General features: G+C 53.9%; 1 protein-coding gene across 2 annotated transcripts in view; it reads right to left on the bottom strand.

The window, feature by feature from the left end:
• The window catches only part of LOC132401263 (glutathione hydrolase 1 proenzyme-like), a 572,601-nt gene that overhangs the window by 434,083 nt on the left and 115,814 nt on the right, over window positions 1-22,704 (bottom strand). Inside the window, exon 2 of one of the 2 annotated variants that reach the window (XM_059983295.1) lies at window positions 9,769-9,862. The gene's annotated coding sequence lies outside the window, so the exon portion shown is untranslated. Of the gene's footprint in view, window positions 1-7,092; window positions 7,232-9,768; window positions 9,863-22,704 lie in introns of those variants that run through there. The other variant, XM_059983294.1, reaches the window with a different exon arrangement.

Raw genomic sequence — 22,704 nt, 5'->3', positions numbered from 1 at the left:
CTGTCTTTCCAACAATACTTCTTGCATTGAAGTATACACAGCTCAGGAGATTGGTCGCACCATGCTCAACGTGTCGATCCCTGACTTTGTCTGTGGTCTTATCAACATTTGTCTCCACAAACTGTTCTGGCACTCTCGTTCCCATCCCCCTGCAACTCTAGTCTAAAACCCCACTGTGCAGCATTAACAAACCTTCCCACTAGGCTCCCTCCAGATCAGCTCCAATCTGTACCTTCTGTACAGGAAGAGAGCTTAATGATGCAAACATCTTCTGCCCTTCCTCCTACACCAACTCCTTAGCCACGTGTTAAACTGTTTAATCTTCCTAGTTCCAGCCTCCTATTTCAGCCTTAGATCACCTGGACTCTGCACACGCACGTCAGAATGCTGTTCATTAACTTTGACTTCAGCACCATCATTTCCACAGTCCCGATCGATAAGCTACAGAACTTGGGCCTCTGTACCTCCCTCTGCAACTGGATCCTCGAATTCCTAACTGGTAGACCACAAACTGTGCAGATTGGTGATAGCATGTCCTCCTTGCTGACGGTCGACACTGGTGCACCTCAGGGTGTGTGCTTAGCCCACTGCTCTACTCTCTATGTACACGTGACCAGGTGGCTAGGCACTGTTCACGTACCAGCTATAAATTTGCAGGTGATACAGCCATTGTTGGTAGAATGTCAGATGGAGATGAGAGGGTGTACAGGAACTCCACCTAGTATACCAACTAGAGGAGTGGTGTCACAGCAACAACCTGGCACTCAACGTCAGCAAAGAGCTGACTGTGGACTTCAGGAAGGGCAAGACGAAGGAACACATACCAATCCTCGTAGAGGGATCAGAAGTGGAGAGAGGGAGCAGCTTCAAGTGCCTGGGTGTCAAGATCTCTGAGGACGATGCAGATATAAAGAAGGAAAGATAGCGACTATATTTCATTAGGAGATTTGGTTTGTCACCTAAACACTTGATAACTTCTAGAGATGTACCGTGGAGAGCATTTTGACAGGCTGCATCACCGTCTGGTATGGAGGTTGGGGGGTGGGGGGGGGGTTGCTACTGCACAGGACTGAAAGAAGTTATAGAAAGATATTAAACTAGTCAGCTCCATCTTGGGTACCAGCCTCCACAGCATCCAAGACACCCTTGAGGAACGATGCCTCAGAATCAATTATCAAGGACCCCCATCACCCAGGACATGCCCTCTTCTCATTGTTACCTAAAGGCACACTCTCAGCAATTCAGGAACAGCTTCTTCCCCTCTGCCATCCGATTCCTGAATGGACATTGAGCCCATGAACACCACCTCACTTTTTAAATATATATTATTTATGTTTTTGCACTATTTTGATCTAATACTATACATAATATGTAAATTCTATATTGTGTAACTTTAAGATGGCACCGGTAACTGGGGACTCTGCTGAGCAAACTGCCCTCTACCCTATCCTATACCCGAGAAACCCTTCTAAACCTCCAATCTGCTACATCAGCAACACCCTGGCGAAGTCACTGACCCAGCTGCAGATCGTCGACACGCCAGAATTGCTTCAACTGCAGACCCGAGCGTCGAGGCCTGGTCCGAGCGCCGGGAGACGCGGCTCATTCCGGCCAGCACCTCTCTGAGGCACACGAGCGCGCAGAAGCAAAGTCGGAGACGTCAAGGTGCCCCAGACGCTTCCCCGGCGCGACCACCGCCGAGCCTCGTCGGTGGCCATCCACAGCTGCCGGAAGTGAGGCCTCTGCCTCTGACCTCGGAAATCGAGCCCGGGGCTCGGACGGAGCGGACGTTCACGGACTTGTTTCAGCCGGCAGCCCGGCCCTCCGGGATTAAGTGTCGGCTTCGGGCCCCCGGCAGCTGGAAGGGGCAGCGGATCCTCCCCGTCACTCGGCCCGACGACGCGACCCGCCAATCGATCGATCCCCGCGGGACGCGTCCAGCGACCCCAAAGAGCCGCCAACAACACACTGCATCGATGGAAACCTGGAAAGATGCACAATTCAGCGAGGAAGCGTGGGGAAACAGCTGGGCTGCTGGTCAGATTGAAGCGGAGGTGTTTTAGGGTCCCTCTGCCCACCATCCTACCATAGACAACATGCAAGCCACAGAGAACAGGGTGGATGATCTTAAAGGGAGACTCACCTGCTGCAGGGAGATGCAGAACTGCTGTGTATTCTGTTTCAGGCTCTCCCCTGCCACCACCGACTGTGCCATCCGACCGGAGGGATTTTCGATCCATCGGACTGACCGCACGGCATCTTTGGGCAAGACGAAGGGAGGTGGTGTCTACCTACTGATCAACACTGCGTGGTGCTCGGACACAGTGGCACTGACAAGCTCCCACAGTCCGGACCTGGAACATCTGTCGGTGAAGTGTCGCCCCTATTATCTGCCACGGGAATTCACCTCGGTCATACTGACAGTGGTCTACATTCCCCCCCAGGCAGACGTGGACTGTGCTCTGAGCACACTGTATGCCAACATCAGTGAACTTGAGACCAGGAATCCGGAGGCTTTGCTCATTACAGCCGGGGACTTTAACCAGGCCAACCTCGGAAAAACGCAGCCAAAGTTATACCAACATGTCTCCCGCTCCACTAGAGGCCAGAATATACTTGACCACTGCTACACAGCAGTCAAGGATGCGACCGTTCTGTCCCACAACCTCACTTTGGAAAATCGGACCATCAGGCCGTACTCCTCCTCCCGGCTTACAAACAGAAACTGAAGCGGGAGGTCACGGTGTCAAAAGCGGTGTCACGTTGGACAGAGGAAACGGATGAGGTCCAACGAGACTGCTTTGAATCGGTGGACTGGTTAGTATTCAAGGACTCAGCAGCTAATCTCGATGAGTATGCCTCAGCTGTCATGGACTTTATCTGGAAATGCACAGAGGATTGTGTGTCTCGCAAGTCAATCCGGGTATTCCCTAACCGGAAACCTTGGATGAACTATGAGGTCCAGTCCCTTTTGAAGGCTAGAGCTGTGGCTTTTAGGTCTGGAGATACCAGTCGCTACACGGAATCCAGGCGTGAACTCCAGAAAGCCATTAAGGGTGCCAAGAGGCAATATCAAGCCAAGTTGGAAGCCCAGGCTAACCAGAGGGATGCCAGTTCACTATGGCAGGGTCGAAGTGAGGTCACTGGGCTCAAAGAAGAGGCTGGGAATATCAATAACTGTACCACTTCTCTTCCTGACGAACTTAACGTATTCTACGCAAGATTCGAACAGAAGAGGAGCGTCCCGCCCCCTCCGGATGAACCGGACCTGGTGGCATCGAGATGCATCGTCACCGAGGAAGACGTTAGAAGAGCCTTCCTGAAGATAAATCCAAGGAAGGCGACGGGCCCAGATGGCGTCCCGGGACGGGTTCTCCGGGCCTGTGCAAGCGAGCGAGCTGGAGTGTTTGCTGACAGCTTCAACTGCTCCCTGCTTCAGTCTAAGATCCCCTCGTGTTTTAAGAAGGCAACGATAATCCCGATGCTGAAGAAGAGTAAGATGGCATACCTGAATGACTGTCGACCTGTGGCTCTAACATCAATTGCTAGGAAGTGCTTCGAGCAATTGGTTATGGCACTCATCAACCATAACCTACCGGTCAACCTCGACGCTTTGCAATTTGCCTCCCAGAGCAACAGGTCAACAGCAGATGCCACTCTCTGGCACTACATTCCTTCTTAGAACACCTGGAGAATAAAGACGCATATGTAAGGCTCCTTTTCATTGAGTACAGCTCTGCCTTTAATACCATCATTCCAAATAAACTGATTCCTAAGCTCCGGAACCTGGGTCTTAGCACTCAGATCTGCAGCTGGATCTTCAACTTCCTCACCGACAGGACCCAGGCTGTAAAAATAGGGGACAAGCTCTCCTCTACAATCACTCTGAGCACCGGTGCCCCACAGGCTGTGCACTCAGCCCCCTGCTGTACTCACTGTACACCCATGACTGTGTAGCCAAGTTTCCATCGAACTCAATGTATAAGTTTGCTGATGACACCACAATTGTAGGCCGTATCTTGGGTAATGATGAGTCTGAGTACAGAGAGGAAATTAAGAACCTGGTGTCATGGTGCGAAGACAATAACCTATCCCTCAATGTCAGCAAGACGAAGGAATTGGTTGTTGACTTCAGAAGGAGTAGCGGACCGCATGACCCCATCTACATCGGTGGTGCGCAGGTGGAACAGGTCAAAAGCTTTAAGTTCCTCAGGGTGAATATCACAAATGACCTGACTTGATCAAACCAAGTAGAGTCCACTGCCAAGAAGGCCCACCAGTGCATTTACTTCCTGAGAAAGCTGCAGAAATTTGGCCTGACCCCTAAAACCCTCACTAATTTTTATAGGTGCGCTGTAGAAAGCATTCTTCTAGGGTGCATCATAACCTGGTATGGAAGATGTCCTGTCCAAGACCAGAAGAAGCTGCAGAAGATCGAGAACACGGCCCAGCACATCACACAAACCAATCTTCTATCCTTGGACTCACTTTACACCACACGCTGTCGGAGCAGTGCTGCCAGGATAATCAAGGACACGACCCACCCAGCAAACACACTTTTTGTCCCTCTTCCCTCCGGGAGAAGGTTCAGGAGCTTGAAGACTCATATGGCCAGATTTGGGAACAGCTTCTTTCCAACTGTGATAAGACTGCTGAACAGATCCTGACCCGGATCTGGGCCGTACCTTCCAAATATCCGGACCTAACTTGCACTACCTTACTTTCCCTTTTCTATTTTCTAATTATGATTTATAGTTTAAATTTTTATTACATTTACTTCAATTTGTACTTCAGAGAGCGCGAAGCGCAGAAACAAATATCGCTGTGATGATAGTACGCTCTAGTATCAATTGTTTGGTGACAATAAAGTATGAATGAACAATGAATATTACACAATTACAGTAATTGATTGAGTTATTTTCTTTCGATCTCAGATATTGCATTGACCTGCTGCTGCTCAGTTAACAGATTTCACCTCACATGCTGGTGATGATAAACCCGATTCTGATTCTGACTGTGATTAGAGGATTTCGGTTTGAGACTCCTTGGTGCTGGATCCACGTCTGAGATGTGAAGTCACTGAAAGGCCAGTTGAGGAGAGTTAATGACCAGTACGTTGGTGTAAATGGTGAGGGGAGCTGGGTCCAGCAGCCCTGGATGACAAGAGATGGTGTAAGTTCAGTCAGGGGAAAAAAGAAGCACCTCGGAGGTGAAATGAGACAAAGACTTGACAGGTGTCAAGGAAGCACGAGGGAAAAGGAAATTCAGAACATTAAAAAGGGCTACGAGGTTTGGCACAACATGCAACTGTGTTGCGATCTTTGATCTTCTGTGAGGTGCTCTGGGGAGGCAAGATTAAGGAGAATCACTGATATCAAGAGGGTAAGGGCAAGGACAATGACCTGAGGAATGAGAGATGTTACCCCAGCCGTCAGGAATGTAGGTGCAGCCTCCTTAACCAATAACCATACAAGTGGCACCTTCCTTGTGAACAGATAGTCCAAGGCATCCTTTCCTGGCACAGTCTGTCCTTCCTTCCTGTGTAACAGCCTTCTTGCCAACCAGCATGGGCATGGTGCTCACCCAGTAACCCACTGGGGTGGCATTCATACAGCACCACATTTCAACAGTGCCACCCTGTGGGAACCAGGGGTAGGCTAGGGTACCGCGTACCCGTAAGTGCCCAGCTTCACCACACCATTCGGCACAGACACTGCCGTCCCAGGGTACCACGCCCGCTCCTACTTGCTATCGACCTTGCACCCTGTACCCACCCTGACTCAACTTACCACACACCAACACTCGCTCAGGTGGCAAAATCACAAAGTCAGGGCATTCCAATTCTCCAAAGAGTACGAGGGAGATACCAGCCCTTAAAGCACTCACTCCACGGGGGCTTAAGCCCCTTGAGGCAGTTTCCATACTCTGGGAACAGACTACCCCCTCCCAGCTCTCCCATATGAATGCCAAGGCCCGAGAAGCCAGATCACTCCCCCCCCCCACAAGTATTTTTCTTGTTAAAGGGATCAATATCAGTGGCATCCCATCTGTGACGTAGCAAGGAGTCTTCTTACAAATTCATCAATCTGACCCGTTGGTCCAGGGTGAGAATTCAAGCGCTTATCCACAGGAATGTACAACAGGATTTCCCACCATGTTGCCATTCTGCAATGCAGGGAGATAACAGATTGCACTCGGTCCTGATCAGTCGCTGGATATTTAGAAAACACAAAACCAGCCACTAGAATTGCTCCCCAAATGATCAATTTCCTTTGAGATGGGGGCATCTCATATCCGGAATAAAGTTGCACAAATTTCAACTCAAATCTCATATGCCCTCTCTGAAAAATGAGTTATCCCTAAAACCACTGGGGAAGCAAGACACAATAAACAGACTTAAAAACAAAGTAATTAACCAAACAAACACAGTAACATCAGAACGCAAAATAGAAAGCACAGATCGCAAAGCTGGGCTGTGCTCTTCTTTAAGACTTCCTATGGAACTGCAAAAACTTAACAGAGATGGTTAATTTTTCACAGAGAAACAACACTTATCAGAGAACAAGAGATAAAGGGAAAAATGGGTGGGACTCAGCACATTCACAGTGTCCCTTAAAGGCAAAGTCCACACATGCACGGTGAACACGTTCAAATCATTCACACTGTTTACAGGGAATAGGATGCAAGTCGAATGACCCTCTGCCTACAACAATGAGGCTTGAATGTGCTCACCACCCCATCCTCCTGCTGATGAACGGATATCCTTTGCAGCAACCCTGAATACAATACGAGGAATTTTGTAGAGGAAAATGAATTCTTATTTTCAGAGGACTTGAACGATGACCCTTTCCCCTCAAAAGCCTCCCTTTTCTGCTTTTCCATACAGAACTTCCTCCACGTTGCATAGAGGGTGGGTGCAGGAACCCCATTTACCTGCTCCCCCGGAACCCCAGCTTTAAGCGACGGTGAATCATTTCTGTACTGGGCACTCGGGATCCCCACTCCACATCCCCTTTTCCGACTTCAGTAACTGGCTACACGCACCCTCTCCTACATCTCTAAACCTTGTAATAATTGAATCGCTGTACTTACAGGATGACCAACAGCTGATCGTATCAAAGACAGCACTACCCCTTTTATTGGGAAAATCCCAAAATAATCACGAGTCCTGCCAGTCCAGAAGTCAATTCAATAATCTCTGGCGAGCTACCACTCTCGCGGTATATTTCTGTGATAAGAACTCACTGATGTAGAACTTTAGTAGCCTCCTCTACTATGCTGCACTCCGCTTGGGCGTTTAAATTCCATTCAGGAACAGCGCCAGACCCAAGTTTAACTGCTGCCATTACTCAAACCCATAGCATGCATGATGCTCGGGGGAAGCAAGCAGTGATCCCAGGGCATTATTGATCGTGTGTTGGGATGAAGGGCTCCCTAAGGATCCCACCTCTGTTAGATAGGCTCTCTCTAGTACCCCCACATCCCATAACCTCAATAACCACACAGCCAAAGACTCAACTGCCTTTTTTGCTTTACCTATTCCCTAAACTTGCTAGTGTCGTGGTTTCTCGTGCCCCACAAATGATTAGGAAACGCAGAAGATTCTTTTATACTCCAATACTAGTTCCTTAGTGGAGAATCTGAGCTCTGCTGTCTCCAATACGCCATCTCCTGCACATTCCTGAGCCTCGTCCCCACCTCCCTCCTGAGAGGAAGAAGCTGCAGGCTGATGCCCCCCTATTATTTTACACTGACACCTTACAATTGCTGCAAACAGGCGAGAAACATTCTGCAGGCTCCTCCTGGGAAAACCCAACCACTTAAACATTGAAACCATGTGATGTCCCATTTCAACCCCAGCAACATCTAACCGGTCTGACCAATCCCGTAACCCGTCAGTAAGATAGCGAGACTTCCAAAGCCTGCACTATTATCCATCTCTCATACCGAGAGTCGTCTCTTTTAAATAACCCCTTAAGGAAATGCATTTCTGCTCAAAAAGCCAGACCCTGCTCGCAGTGCCAAATGTAATGTTGTGTCAGGATCAGGGGTTTGGCAAGTGAGACAGGAAATGCACTGACTTTGAATAGGTATATTGATCATTTATTTACAAACAGTAAAAATTCAGCCAAATATTCATGTTCCCCAGCTTACAGACAGTACAAAGCAGAATATTCAACAGACACACACACATTCAACAAGCATACTCTGTTGAAAGTTTACAGAGCATACCTTCCCGATGGTCATGTGCATCCTTGCCTTAAACAAAGGAGCAAGAGAGTAAGCCCTTTCCACGTGTAATTTTATACACCCAGGATGTTTGAAACCGGACAGCAGGCAACTATCCAATGGGAAAAGAAGCAGCAGCTCCTGAACTCACAGGTCACGATGGAAGCGACTCCTGACAATCAGAATAAGGCACGCCCGACAGGTCAGCTGTGCCCTCTAGTGTGAGACTCCCCTACCCTGAGAAATCCGTCAACACGCACCTTATGATTCTATATACCTCTGTAAAGTCACCCTTCTGCCTCGAGGAAAACAGTCACAGTCTGTCCACTTTCCCTCATAACTGAAGCCCGGCAAAATCCTTCTGAATCTGCATCTTCTCGAGCTTCATGATATCTTCCTGACAGCTGAACAACCAGAACAGCACACAACACTCTACATGTGGTCTCACTCATGTCTTGTACGGCTATAAAGTGATGTACCGCCAGCTCCTGTACTCTGTGCCCAACTGAAGACCAGTGTGCCAATTCCATCTTCACCAGTTTTAGAAATTATGTCCCCTGAATCCATTGGTCACATGCCTTCTCAATCTGAAGACCAACTATCTACTACCACCTTCCAATTCTGTATCCAATCAGTTTGCATCAGCAAGGGGAAGACATGAGATCAGGGACGGCTGTGTTGAATCTTCTGTCAGTGGAAGAGACACGACTGGAAAAGATTCTCAGGGGCAGGAGTTATGAGCACAACAAATTCTATGCTGATGATCCTGATTCAGGAAAAGCATGGCCAGTCGGTTTGGCTTTGTGTGGGTAAGGTCCTGTCTCTCAAATCTGACTGAAGAAAGTACAAAGTCATAGAGCCCTACAACACAGAAACAGGCCCTTCAGTCCATCTAGTCCATGCTGGCTTCATCTTCTGTCTAGTCCCATGTACCGGCATCTGGACAATATCCCTCCCATCAATGTCCCTATCCTATCCTATCCTATCCTATCCAGTGTTACAACTGAACCTGCACCGACCACTTCCACCAGGAACTCGTCCCACATTCGCACCCCTCTCAGAGTGGCATAATTCATTTCAGATTCTCCTGAAATATTTCACCTTTCACTCTGAACCTAGTTCCAGTCTCACCCAACTTGATGGGGAAAAGTCCTGCTAGTGTTCACTCTAACAATTGCCCTTATTTCATAATAGCCACCTCTCACTCATTGAAACTGCAGAGAGCAGGGGAACATTGTGGTTAACTTGTGCCACGACGGTGATGGATCTACGGTCCTAAGCACATCATCTACACTGGTGTGGCACAGCCTCCCCAAGGTTCCATCCAGAGGAATCTGTCTCTAGACTTCGTACAACACAGGAACAGGCACTCCTGCCAACACATTGTCCAACCGTTACAGCTACCAGCAGCCTCGCTGATAGAGCACAGACGAGTCTCATACACAGGCCAGGGCTGTACCTGTTGATTATACAAAAGCCAACACAGTACATATTGATGAATACACAGACCTGTGGGACCACAATTCTGGACTTACTCACCTCAGACCTCCAGAACACTCGGCTATCGCTCTGAAAATGAAAGTACAGCTGTTCAAGCACGAAGTCCTGACGAGACTTGTAAATGATATACAACCTGCAGGAAAGCAGAGAATAATCAGCAACAGCTCCTTGATTACTGCTGGAGATTGTGAACAGTGTTGAACTTAAACCACGCCCTGGTGAAGTTGTTACTCAGCAAATGGTGTGTATCGCTGACACAGCTACCCACTGCATGTAGAGCAGCGGATGGCAGGATCCATATTCCGCGGTTTCCCCGTTCCGACTCCCCACTCCGCGACTTACATCGGTCCCACTCCCAACTCCTCAGTTTACCCCGGTCCCATTCCTCACTCCGCGATTTCCCCAATCCCATTCCCCACTCCACTGTTTATCTCGTTCCCACTCCCCACTCCACGGTTTACTCCGGTCCCAATCCCCACTCCACGGTTTACACCGTTCCCACTCCCCACTCCACGGTTTACACCGTTCCCACTCCCCACTCCACGGTTTACACCGGTCCCATTCCCCATTATGCGGTTTACACCGTTACTACTCCCCACTCTGCGGAATACCCCATTCCCACTCCCCCACTCCATGGTTTAACCCGTTCCCGCTCCCCACTCCACTGTTTACCCCGGTCCCACTACCCACTCCACGGTTTATCCCGGTCCCATTCCCCATTACGCGGTTTAAACCGTTACAACTCACCACTCTGCGGATTACCCCATTCCCACTCCCCATTCCGTGGTTTACACCGGTCCCACTCCCCACTCCACGGTTTACCCCAGTCCCACTCCCCATTCCGCGGTTTACCCCATTCCTATTCCCATTCCACGATTTACACCGGTCCCATTCCTCACTCCGCGATTTCCCCAATCCCACTCCCAACTCCACGATTTACACCGTTCCCACTCCCCACTCCACTGTTTACACCGGTCCCACTCCCCACTCCACTGTTTACACCGGTCCCACTCCCCACTCCACTGTTTACACCGTTCCCACTCCCCACTCCACGGTTTACACCGTTCCCAATCCCCACTCCACTGTTTACACCGGTCCCACTCCCCACTCCACGGTTTACACCGTTTCCACTCCCCACTCCACTGTTTACACCGTTCCCAATCCCCACTCCACTGTTTACACCGGTCCCACTCCCCACTCCACAGTTTACACCGTTTCCACTCCCCACTCCACTGTTTACACCGTTCCCACTCCCCACTCCACGGTTTACACCGTTCCCAATCCCCACTCCACGGTTTACACCGGTCCCACTCCCCACTCCACGGTTTACACCGTTCCCAATCCCCACTCCACTGTTTACACCCGTCCCACTCCCCACTCCACGGTTTACACCGTTCCCACTCCCCACTCCACTGTTTACACCGGTCCCACTCCCCACTCCACGGTTTACACCGTTCCCAATCCCCACTCCACGGTTTACACCGGTCCCACTCCCCACTCCACGGTATACACCGTTCCCAATCCCCACTCCACTGTTTACACCGGTCCCACTCCCCACTCCACGGTTTACACCGGTCCCACTCCCCACTCCACGGATTACACCGTTCCCAATCCCCACACCACGGTTTACACCCGTCCCTCTCCCCACTCCACGGTTTACACCGTTCCCACTCCCCACTCCACGGTTTACACCGTTCCCAATCCCCACTCCACGGTTTACACCGGTCCCACTCCCCACTCCACGGTTTACACCGGTCCCACTCCCAACTCCACGGTTTACACCGTTCCCACTCCCCACTCCACGGTTTACACCGGTCCCATTCCCCATTACGCGGTTTACACCGTTACTACTCCCCACTCTGCGGATTACCCCATTCCCACTCCCCACTCCATGGTTTAACCCGGTCCCACTCCCCACTCCACGGTTTACCCCGTTCCCACTCCCCGCTCCACGGTTTACCTCAGTCTCACTGCCCACTCCACTTTTTACCCCGTTCCCACTCCCCACTCCGCGGATTACAACAGTCCCACTCCCCACTCCACTGTTTACACCGTTCCCACTCCCCACTCCAAGGTTTACACCGTTCCCACTCCCCACTCCACGGTTTACACCGGTCCCAATCCCCACTCCACGGTTTACACCGTTCCCAATCCCCACTCCACGGTTTACACCGTTCTCACTCCCCACTCCACGGTTTACAGCGGTCCCAATCCCCACTCTACTGTTTACACCGTTCCCAATCCCCACTCCACGGTTTACACCGTTCCCACTCCCCACTCCACGGTTTACACCGGTCCCACTCCCAACTCCACGGTTTACACCGTTCCCACTCCCCACTCTACTGTTTACACCGTTCCCAATCCCCACTCCACGGTTTACACCCGTCCCACTCCCCACTCTACGGTTTACACCGGTCCAACTCCCCACTCCACGGTTTACACCGTTCCCACTCCCCACTCCACGGTTTACACCGGTCCCACTCCCAACTCCACGGTTTACACCGTTCCCACTCCCCACTCTACTGTTTACACCGTTCCCATTCCCCATTACGCGGTTTACACCGTTCCCACTCCCCACTCCATGGTTTAACCCGGTCCCACTCCCCACTCCACGGTTTACCCCGTTCCCACTCCCCGCTCCACGGTTTACCTCAGTCTCACTGCCCACTCCACTTTTTACCCCGTTCCCACTCCCCACTCCGCGGATTACAACAGTCCCACTCCCCACTCCACTGTTTACCCCTTTTCCACTCCCCACACCGCAGTTTACCCAATCCCACTCCCCACTCCACTGTTTACACCGTTCCCACTCCCCACTCCAAGGTTTACACCGTTCCCACTCCCCACTCCACTGTTTACACCGTTCCCAATCCCCACTCCACTGTTTACACCGGTCCAACTCCCCACTCCATTGTTTACACCGGTCCCACTCCCCACTCCACTGTTTACACCGTTCCCACTCCCCACTCCACAGTTTACACCATTCCCACTCCCCACTCCACGGTTTACACCGTTCCCATTCCCCACTCCACTGTTTACACCGTTCCCAATCCCCACTCCACTGTTTACACCGGTCCCACTCCCCACTCCACGGTTTAAACCGTTCCCAATCCCCACTCCACTGTTTACACCAGTCCCACTCCCCACTCCACGGTTTACACCGTTCCCAATCCCCACTCCACGGTATACACCGGTCCCACTCCCCACTCCACGGTTTACACCGTTCCCAATCCCCACTCCATGTGTTTACACCGGTCCATCTCCCCACTCCACGGTTTACACCGTTTCCACTCCCGACTCCACGGTTTACACCGGTCCCACTCCCCACTCCACGGTTTACACCGTTCCCAATCCCCACACCACGGTTTACACCGGTCCCAATCCCCACTCCACGGTTTACACCGGTCCCACTCCCCACTCCACGGTTTACACCGTTCCCAATCCCCACTCCACGGTATACACCGGTCCCACTCCCCACTCCACGGTTTACACCGTTCCCAATCCCCACTCCATGTGTTTACACCGGTCCATCTCCCCACTCCACGGTTTACACCGTTTCCACTCCCGACTCCACGGTTTACACCGGTCCCACTCCCCACTCCACGGTTTACACCGTTCCCAATCCCCACTCCACGGTTTACACCGTTCCCACTCCCCACTCCACTGTTTACACCGGTCCCACTCCCCACTCCACGGTTTACCCCGTTCCCAATCCCCACTCCACGGTTTACACCGTTCCCACTCCCCACTCCACGGTTTACACCGTTCCCACTCCCCACTCCACTGTTTACACCGGTCACACTCCCCACTCCACTGTTTACACCGTTCCCACTCCCCACTCCACGGTTTACACCGTTCCCACTCCCCACTCCACGGTTTACACCGGTCCCAATCCCCACTCCACGGTTTACACCGTTCCCAATCCCCACTCCACGGTTTACACCGTTCCCACTCCCCACTCCACGGTTTACACCGGTCCCAATCCCCACTCCACTGTTTACACCGGTCCCACTCCCCACTCCACGGTTTACACCGTTCCCAATCCCCACTCCACGGTTTACACCGGTCCCACTCCCCACTCCACGGTTTACACCGTTCCCAATCCCCACTCCACGGTTTACACCGGTCCCAATCCCCACTCCACGGTTTACACCGTTCCCAATCCCCACTCCACGGTTTACACCGTTCCCACTCCCCACTCCACGGTTTACACCGTTCCCACTCCCCACTCCATTGTTTACACCGTTCCCAATCCCCACTCCACGGTTTACACCGTTCCCACTCCCCACTCCATTGTTTACACCGGTCCCACTCCCCACTCCACTGTTTACACCGTTCCCAATCCCCACTCCACGGTTTACACCGTTCCCACTCCCCACTCCACGGTTTACACCGGTCCCACTCCCAACTCCTCGGTTTACACCGTTCCCACTCCCCACTCCACGGTTTACACCGGTCCCATTCCCCATTACGCGGTTTACACCGTTACTACTCCCCACACTGCGGATTACCCCATTCCCACTCCCCACTCCACGGTTTACCCCGTTCCCACTCCCCGCTCCACGGTTTACCTCAGTCTCACTGCCCACTCCACTTTTTACCCCGTTCCCACTCCCCACTCCGCGGATTACAACAGTCCCACTCCCCACTCCACTGTTTACCCCTTTTCCACTCCCCACACCGCAGTTTACCCAATCCCACTCCCCACTCCACGGTTTACACCGGTCCCACTCCCAACTCCACGGTTTACACCGTTCCCACTCCCCACTCTACTGTTTACACCGTTCCCAATCCCCACTCCACGGTTTACACCCGTCCCACTCCCCACTCTACGGTTTACACCGGTCCAACTCCCCACTCCACGGTTTACACCGTTCCCACTCCCCACTCCACGGTTTACACCGGTCCCACTCCCAACTCCACGGTTTACACCGTTCCCACTCCCCACTCTACTGTTTACACCGTTCCCATTCCCCATTACGCGGTTTACACCGTTCCCACTCCCCACTCCATGGTTTAACCCGGTCCCACTCCCCACTCCACGGTTTACCCCGTTCCCACTCCCCGCTCCACGGTTTACCTCAGTCTCACTGCCCACTCCACTTTTTACCCCGTTCCCACTCCCCACTCCGCGGATTACAACAGTCCCACTCCCCACTCCACTGTTTACCCCTTTTCCACTCCCCACACCGCAGTTTACCCAATCCCACTCCCCACTCCACTGTTTACACCGTTCCCACTCCCCACTCCAAGGTTTACACCGTTCCCACTCCCCACTCCACTGTTTACACCGTTCCCAATCCCCACTCCACTGTTTACACCGGTCCAACTCCCCACTCCATTGTTTACACCGGTCCCACTCCCCACTCCACTGTTTACACCGTTCCCACTCCCCACTCCACAGTTTACACCATTCCCACTCCCCACTCCACGGTTTACACCGTTCCCATTCCCCACTCCACTGTTTACACCGTTCCCAATCCCCACTCCACTGTTTACACCGGTCCCACTCCCCACTCCACGGTTTAAACCGTTCCCAATCCCCACTCCACTGTTTACACCAGTCCCACTCCCCACTCCACGGTTTACACCGTTCCCAATCCCCACTCCACGGTATACACCGGTCCCACTCCCCACTCCACGGTTTACACCGTTCCCAATCCCCACTCCATGTGTTTACACCGGTCCATCTCCCCACTCCACGGTTTACACCGTTTCCACTCCCGACTCCACGGTTTACACCGGTCCCACTCCCCACTCCACGGTTTACACCGTTCCCAATCCCCACACCACGGTTTACACCGGTCCCAATCCCCACTCCACGGTTTACACCAGTCCCACTCCCCACTCCACGGTTTACACCGTTCCCAATCCCCACTCCACGGTATACACCGGTCCCACTCCCCACTCCACGGTTTACACCGTTCCCAATCCCCACTCCATGTGTTTACACCGGTCCATCTCCCCACTCCACGGTTTACACCGTTTCCACTCCCGACTCCACGGTTTACACCGGTCCCACTCCCCACTCCACGGTTTACACCGTTCCCAATCCCCACACCACGGTTTACACCGGTCCCAATCCCCACTCCACGGTTTACACCGGACCCACTCCCCACTCCACGGTTTACACCGTTCCCAATCCCCACTCCACGGTTTACACTGGTCCCACTCCCAACTCCACGGTTTACACCGTTTCCACTCCCCACTCCACGGTTTACACCGGTCCCACTCCCTACTCCACGGTTTACACCGTTCCCAATCCCCACTCCACGGTTTACACCGGTCCCACTCCCCACTCCACGGTTTACACCGTTTCCACTCCCCACTCCACGGTTTACACCGGTCCCACTCACCACTCCATTGTTTACACCGGTCCCACACCCCACTCCACTGTTTACACCGTTCCCACTCCCCACTCCACTGATTACACCGTTCCCAATCCCCACTCCACGGTTTACACCGTTCCCACTCCCCACTCCACTGTTTACACCGGTCCCACTCCCCACTCCACGGTTTACCCCGTTCCCACTCCCCACTCCACGGTTTACACCGTTCCCACTCCCCACTCCACGGTTTACACCGTTCCCACTCCCCACTCCACTGTTTACACCGGTCACACTCCCCACTCCACTGTTTACACCGTTCCCACTCCCCACTCCACGGTTTACACCGTTCCCACTCCCCACTCCACGGTTTACACCGGTCCCAATCCCCACTCCACGGTTTACACCGTTCCCAATCCCCACTCCACGGTTTACACCGTTCCCACTCCCCACTCCACGGTTTACACCGGTCCCAATCCCCACTCCACTGTTTACACCGGTCCCACTCCCCACTCCACGGTTTACACCGTTCCCAATCCCCACTCCACGGTTTACACCGGTCCCACTCCCCACTCCACGGTTTACACCGTTCCCAATCCCCACTCCACGGTTTACACCGGTCCCAATCCCCACTCCACGGTTTACACCGTTCCCAATCCCCACTCCACGGTTTACACCGTTCCCACTCCCCACTCCACGGTTTACACCGTTCCCACTCCCCACTCCATTGTTTACACCGTTCCCAATCCCCACTCCACGGATTACACCGTTCCCACTCCCCACTCCATTGTTTACACCGGTCCCACTCCCCACTCCACTGTTTACACCGTTCCCACTCCCCACTCCACGGTTTACACCGGTCCCACTCCCAACTCCACGGTTTACACCGTTCCCACTCCCCACTCCACGGTTTACACCGGTCCCATTCCCCATTACGCGGTTTACACCGTTACTACTCCCCACACTGCGGATTACCCCATTCCCACTCCCCACTCCATGGTTTAACCCGGTCCCACTCCCCACTCCACGGTTTACCCCGTTCCCACTCCCAACTCCACGGTTTACACCGTTCCCAATCCCCACTCCACGGTTTACACCGTTCCCACTCCCCACTCCACGGTTTACACCGGTCCCATTCCCCATTATGCGGTTTACACTGTTACTACTCCCCACTCTGCGGATTACCCCATTCCCACTCCCCACTCCGCGGATTACAACAGTCCCACTCCCCACTCCACTGTTTACCCCTTTTCCACTCCCCACACCGCAGTTTACCCAATCCCACTCCCCACTCCACTGTTTACACCGTTCCCACTCCCCACTCCAAGGTTTACACCGTTCCCACTCCCCACTCCACGGTTTACACCGGTCCCAATCCCCACTCCACGGTTTACACCGTTCCCAATCCCCACTCCACGGTTTACACCGTTCTCACTCCCCACTCCACGGTTTACAGCGGTCCCAATCCCCACTCCACTGTTTACACCGTTCCCACTCCCCACTCCACGGTTTACACTGGTCCCACTCCCAACTCCACTGTTTACACCGTTCCCAATCCCCACTCCACGGTTTACACCCGTCCCACTCCCCACTCTACGGTTTACACCGGTCCAACTCCCCACTCCACGGTTTACACCGTTCCCAATCCCCACTCCACGGTTTACACCGGTCCCATTCCCCATTATGCGGTTTACACTGTTACTACTCCCCACTCTGCGGATTACCCCATTCCCACTCCCCACTCCATGGTTTAACCCGTTTCCACTCCCCACTCCGCGGTTTACACCGTTCCCACTCCCCACTCCACGATTTACCCCGTTTCCACTCCCCACTCCACGGTTTATCCCGGTCCCATTCCCCATTACGCGGTTTACACCGTTACAACTCACCACTCTGCGGATTACCCCATTCCCACTCCCCATTCCGCGGTTTACACCGGTCCCACTCCCCACTCCACGGTTTACCCCAGTCCCACTCCCCATTCTGCGGTTTACCCCGTTCCTATTCCCATTCCACGATTTACACCGGTCCCATTCCTCACTCCGCGATTTCCCCAATCCCACTCCCAACTCCACGATTTACACCGTTCCCACTCCCCACTCCACTGTTTACACCGGTCCCAATCCCCACTCCACTGTTTACACCGGTCCCACTCCCCACTCCACTGTTTACACCGGTCCCACTCCCCACTCCACTGTTTACACTGTTCCCAATCCCCACTCCACTGTTTACACCGTTCCCAATCCCCACTCCACGGTTTACACTGTTCCCAATCCCCACTCCACTGTTTACACCGTTCCCACTCCCCACTCCACTGTTTACACCGGTCCCACTCCCCACTCCACTGTTTACACCGTTCCCAATCCCCACTCCACTGTTTACACCGGTCCCACTCCCCACTCCATTGTTTACACCGGTCCCACTCCCCACTCCAGTCTTTACACCGTTCCCACTCCCCACTCCACAGTTTACACCATTCCCACTCCCCACTCCACGGTTTACACCGTTCCCATTCCCCACTCCACTGTTTACACCGATCCCACTCCCCACTCCACAGTTTACACCATTCCCACTCCCCACTCCACGGTTTACACCGGTCCCATTCCCCATTATGCGGTTTACACCGTTACTACTCCCCACTCTGCGGATTACCCCATTCCCACTCCCCACTCCATGGTTTAACCCGTTTCCACTCCCCACTCCGCGGTTTACACCGTTCCCACTCCCCACTCCACGATTTACCCCGTTTCCACTCCCCACTCCACGGTTTATCCCGGTCCCATTCCCCATTACGCGGTTTACACCGTTACAACTCACCACTCTGCGGATTACCCCATTCCCACTCCCCAATCCGCGGTTTACACCGGTCCCACTCCCCACTCCACGGTTTACCCCAGTCCCACTCCCCATTCTGCGGTTTACCTCGTTCCTATTCCCATTCCACGATTTACACCGGTCCCATTCCTCACTCCGCGATTTCCCCAATCCCACTCCCAACTCCACGATTTACACCGTTCCCACTACCCACTCCACTGTTTACACCGGTCCCACTCCCCACTCCACTGTTTACACCGGTCCCACTCCACACTCCACTGTTTACACCGGTCCCACTCCCCACTCCACTGTTTACACCGTTCCCAATCCCCACTCCACTGTTTACACCGGTCCCACTCCCCACTCCACTGTTTACACCGTTCCCAATCCCCACTCCACTGTTTACACCGGTCCCACTCCCCACTCCACGGTTTACACCGTTTCCACTCCCGACTCCACGGTTTACACCGGTCCCACTCCCCACTCCACGGTTTACACCGTTCCCAATCCCCACACCACGGTTTACACCGGTCCCAATCCCCACTCCACGGTTTACACCGGACCCACTCCCCACTCCACGGTTTACACCGTTCCCAATCCCCACTCCACGATTTACACTGGTCCCACTCCCAACTCCACGGTTTACACCGTTTCCACTCCCCACTCCACGGTTTACACCGGTCCCACTCCCTACTCCACGGTTTACACCGTTCCCAATCCCCACTCCACGGTTTACACTGGTCCCACTCCCCACTCCACGGTTTACACCGTTTCCACTCCCCACTCCACGGTTTACACCGGTCCCACTCACCACTCCATTGTTTACACCGGTCCCACTCCCCACTCCACTGTTTACACCGTTCCCACTCCCCACTCCACTGATTACACCGTTCCCAATCCCCACTCCACGGTTTACACCGTTCCCACTCCCCACTCCACTGTTTACACCGGTCCCACTCCCCACTCCACGGTTTACCCCGTTCCCACTCCCCACTCCACGGTTTACACCGTTCCCACTCCCCACTCCACTGTTTACACCGGTCCCACTCCCCACTCCACTGTTTACACCGTTCCCACTCCCCACTCCACGGTTTACACCGGTCCCAATCCCCACTCCACGGTTTACACCGTTCCCAATCCCCACTCCACGGTTTACACCGTTCCCACTCCCCACTCCACGGTTTACACCGGTCCCAATCCCCACTCCACTGTTTACACCGGTCCCACTCCCCACTCCACGGTTTACACCGTTCCCAATCCCCACTCCACGGTTTACACCGGTCCCACTCCCCACTCCACGGTTTACACCGTTCCCAATCCCCACTCCACGGTTTACACCGGTCCCAATCCCCACTCCACGGTTTACACCGTTCCCAATCCCCACTCCACGGTTTACACCGTTCCCACTCCCCACTCCACGATTTACACCGTTCCCACTCCCCACTCCATTGTTTACACCGGTCCCACTCCCCACTCCACTGTTTACACCGTTCCCACTCCCCACTCCACTGATTACACCGTTCCCAATCCCCACTCCACGGTTTACACCGTTCCCACTCCCCACTCCACGGTTTACACCGGTCCCACTCCCCACTCCACGGTTTACACCGTTCCCAATCCCCACTCCACGGTTTACACCCGTCCCACTCCCAACTCCACGGTTTACACCGTTCCCAAGCCCCACTCTACTGTTTACACTGTTCCCAATCCCCACTCCACGGTTTACACCCGTCCCACTCCCCACTCCACGGTTTACACCGGTCCCACTCCCCACTCCACGGTTTACACAGTTCCCAATCCCCACTCCACGGGATACACCGGTCCCACTCCCCACTCCACGGTTTACACCGTTCCCACTCCCCACTCCACGGTTTACACCGGTCCCACTCCCCACTCCACTGTTTACACCGGTCCCACTCCCCACTCCACGGTTTACACCGTTCCCACTCCCCACTCCACGGTTTACACCGGTCCCACTCCCCACTCCACGGTTTACATGGATCCCACTCCCCACTCCACGGGATACACCGGTCCCACTCCCCACTCCACGGTTTACACCGGTCCCACTCCCCACTCCACGGTTTACACCGTTCCCAATCCCCACTCCACGGGATACACCGGTCCCACTCCCCACTCCACGGTTTACACCGTTCCCACTCCCCACTCCACGGTTTACACCGGTCCCACTCCCCACTCCACGGTTTACACGGTTCCCACTCCCCACTCCACGGTTAACACCGGTCCCACTCCCCACTCCACGGTTTACACCGTTCCCAATCCCCACTCCACGGGATACACCGGTCCCACTCCCCACTCCACGGTTTACACCGTTCCCACTCCCCACTCCACGGTTTACACCGGTCCCACTCCCCACTCCACGGTTTACACCGTTCCCACTCCCCACTCTACTGTTTACACCGGTCCCACTCCCCACTCTGCGGATTACCCCATTCCCACTCCCCACTCCATGGTTTAACCCGTTCCCACTCCCCAATCCACTGTTTACCCCGGTCCCACTCCCCACTCCGCGGGTCACCCCGTTTCCACTCCCCACTCCGCGGTTTACACCGTTCCCACTCCCCACTCCACGATTTACCCCGTTTCCACTCCCCACTCCACGGTTTATCCTGGTCCCATTCCCCATTACGCGGTTTACACCGTTACAACTCACCACTCTGCGGATTACCCCATTCCCACTCCCCATTCCGCGGTTTACACCGGTCCCACTCCCCACTCCACGGTTTACCCCAGTCCCACTCCCCATTCCGCGGTTTACCCCGTTCCTATTCCCATTCCACGATTTACACCGGTCCCATTCCTCACTCCGCGATTTCCCCAATCCCACTCCCCACTCCACGGTTTACACCGTTCCCACTCCCCACTCCACGGTTTACACCGGTCCCAATCCCCACTCCACGGTTTACACCATTCCCAATCCCCACTCCACGGTTTACACCGTTCCCACTCCCCACTCCACGGTTTACACCGGTCCCAATCCCCACTCCACTGTTTACACCGGTCCCACTCCCCACTCCACGGTTTACACCGTTCCCAATCCCCACTCCACGGTTTACACCGGTCCCACTCCCCACTCCACGGTTTACACCGTTCCCAATCCCCACTCCACGGTTTACACCGGTCCCAATCCCCACTCCACGGTTTACACCGTTCCCAATCCCCACTCCACGGTTTACACCGTTCCCACTCCCCACTCCACGGTTTACACCGTTCCCACTCCCCACTCCACTGTTTACACCGGTCCCACTCCCCACTCCACTGTTTACACGGTTCCCACTCCCCACTCCACTGATTACACCGTTCCCAATCCCCACTCCACGGTTTACACCGTTCCCAATCCCCACTCCACGATTTACACTGGTCCCACTCCCAACTCCACGGTTTACACCGTTTCCACTACCCACTCCACGGTTTACACCGGTCCCACTCCCTACTCCACGGTTTACACCGTTCCCAATCCCCACTCCACGGTTTACACTGGTCCCACTCCCCACTCCACGGTTTACACCGTTTCCACTCCCCACTCCACGGTTTACACCGGTCCCACTCACCACTCCATTGTTTACACCGGTCCCACTCCCCACTCCACTGTTTACACCGTTCCCACTCCCCACTCCACTGATTACACCGTTCCCAATCCCCACTCCACGGTTTACACCGTTCCCACTCTCCACTCCACTGTTTACACCGGTCCCACTCCCCACTCCACGGTTTACCCCGTTCCCACTCCCCACTCCACGGTTTACACCGTTCCCACTCCCCACTCCACTGTTTACACCGGTCCCACTCCCCACTCCACTGTTTACACCGGTCCCAC

The sequence above is a fragment of the Hypanus sabinus genome, chromosome 10 (genome assembly GCF_030144855.1).
Source record: "Hypanus sabinus isolate sHypSab1 chromosome 10, sHypSab1.hap1, whole genome shotgun sequence".
Lineage (NCBI taxonomy): Eukaryota > Metazoa > Chordata > Chondrichthyes > Myliobatiformes > Dasyatidae > Hypanus > Hypanus sabinus.
The sequence above is the reverse complement of the archived record's forward strand: the minus strand, read 5'-3'. Positions and strand labels throughout refer to the sequence as shown.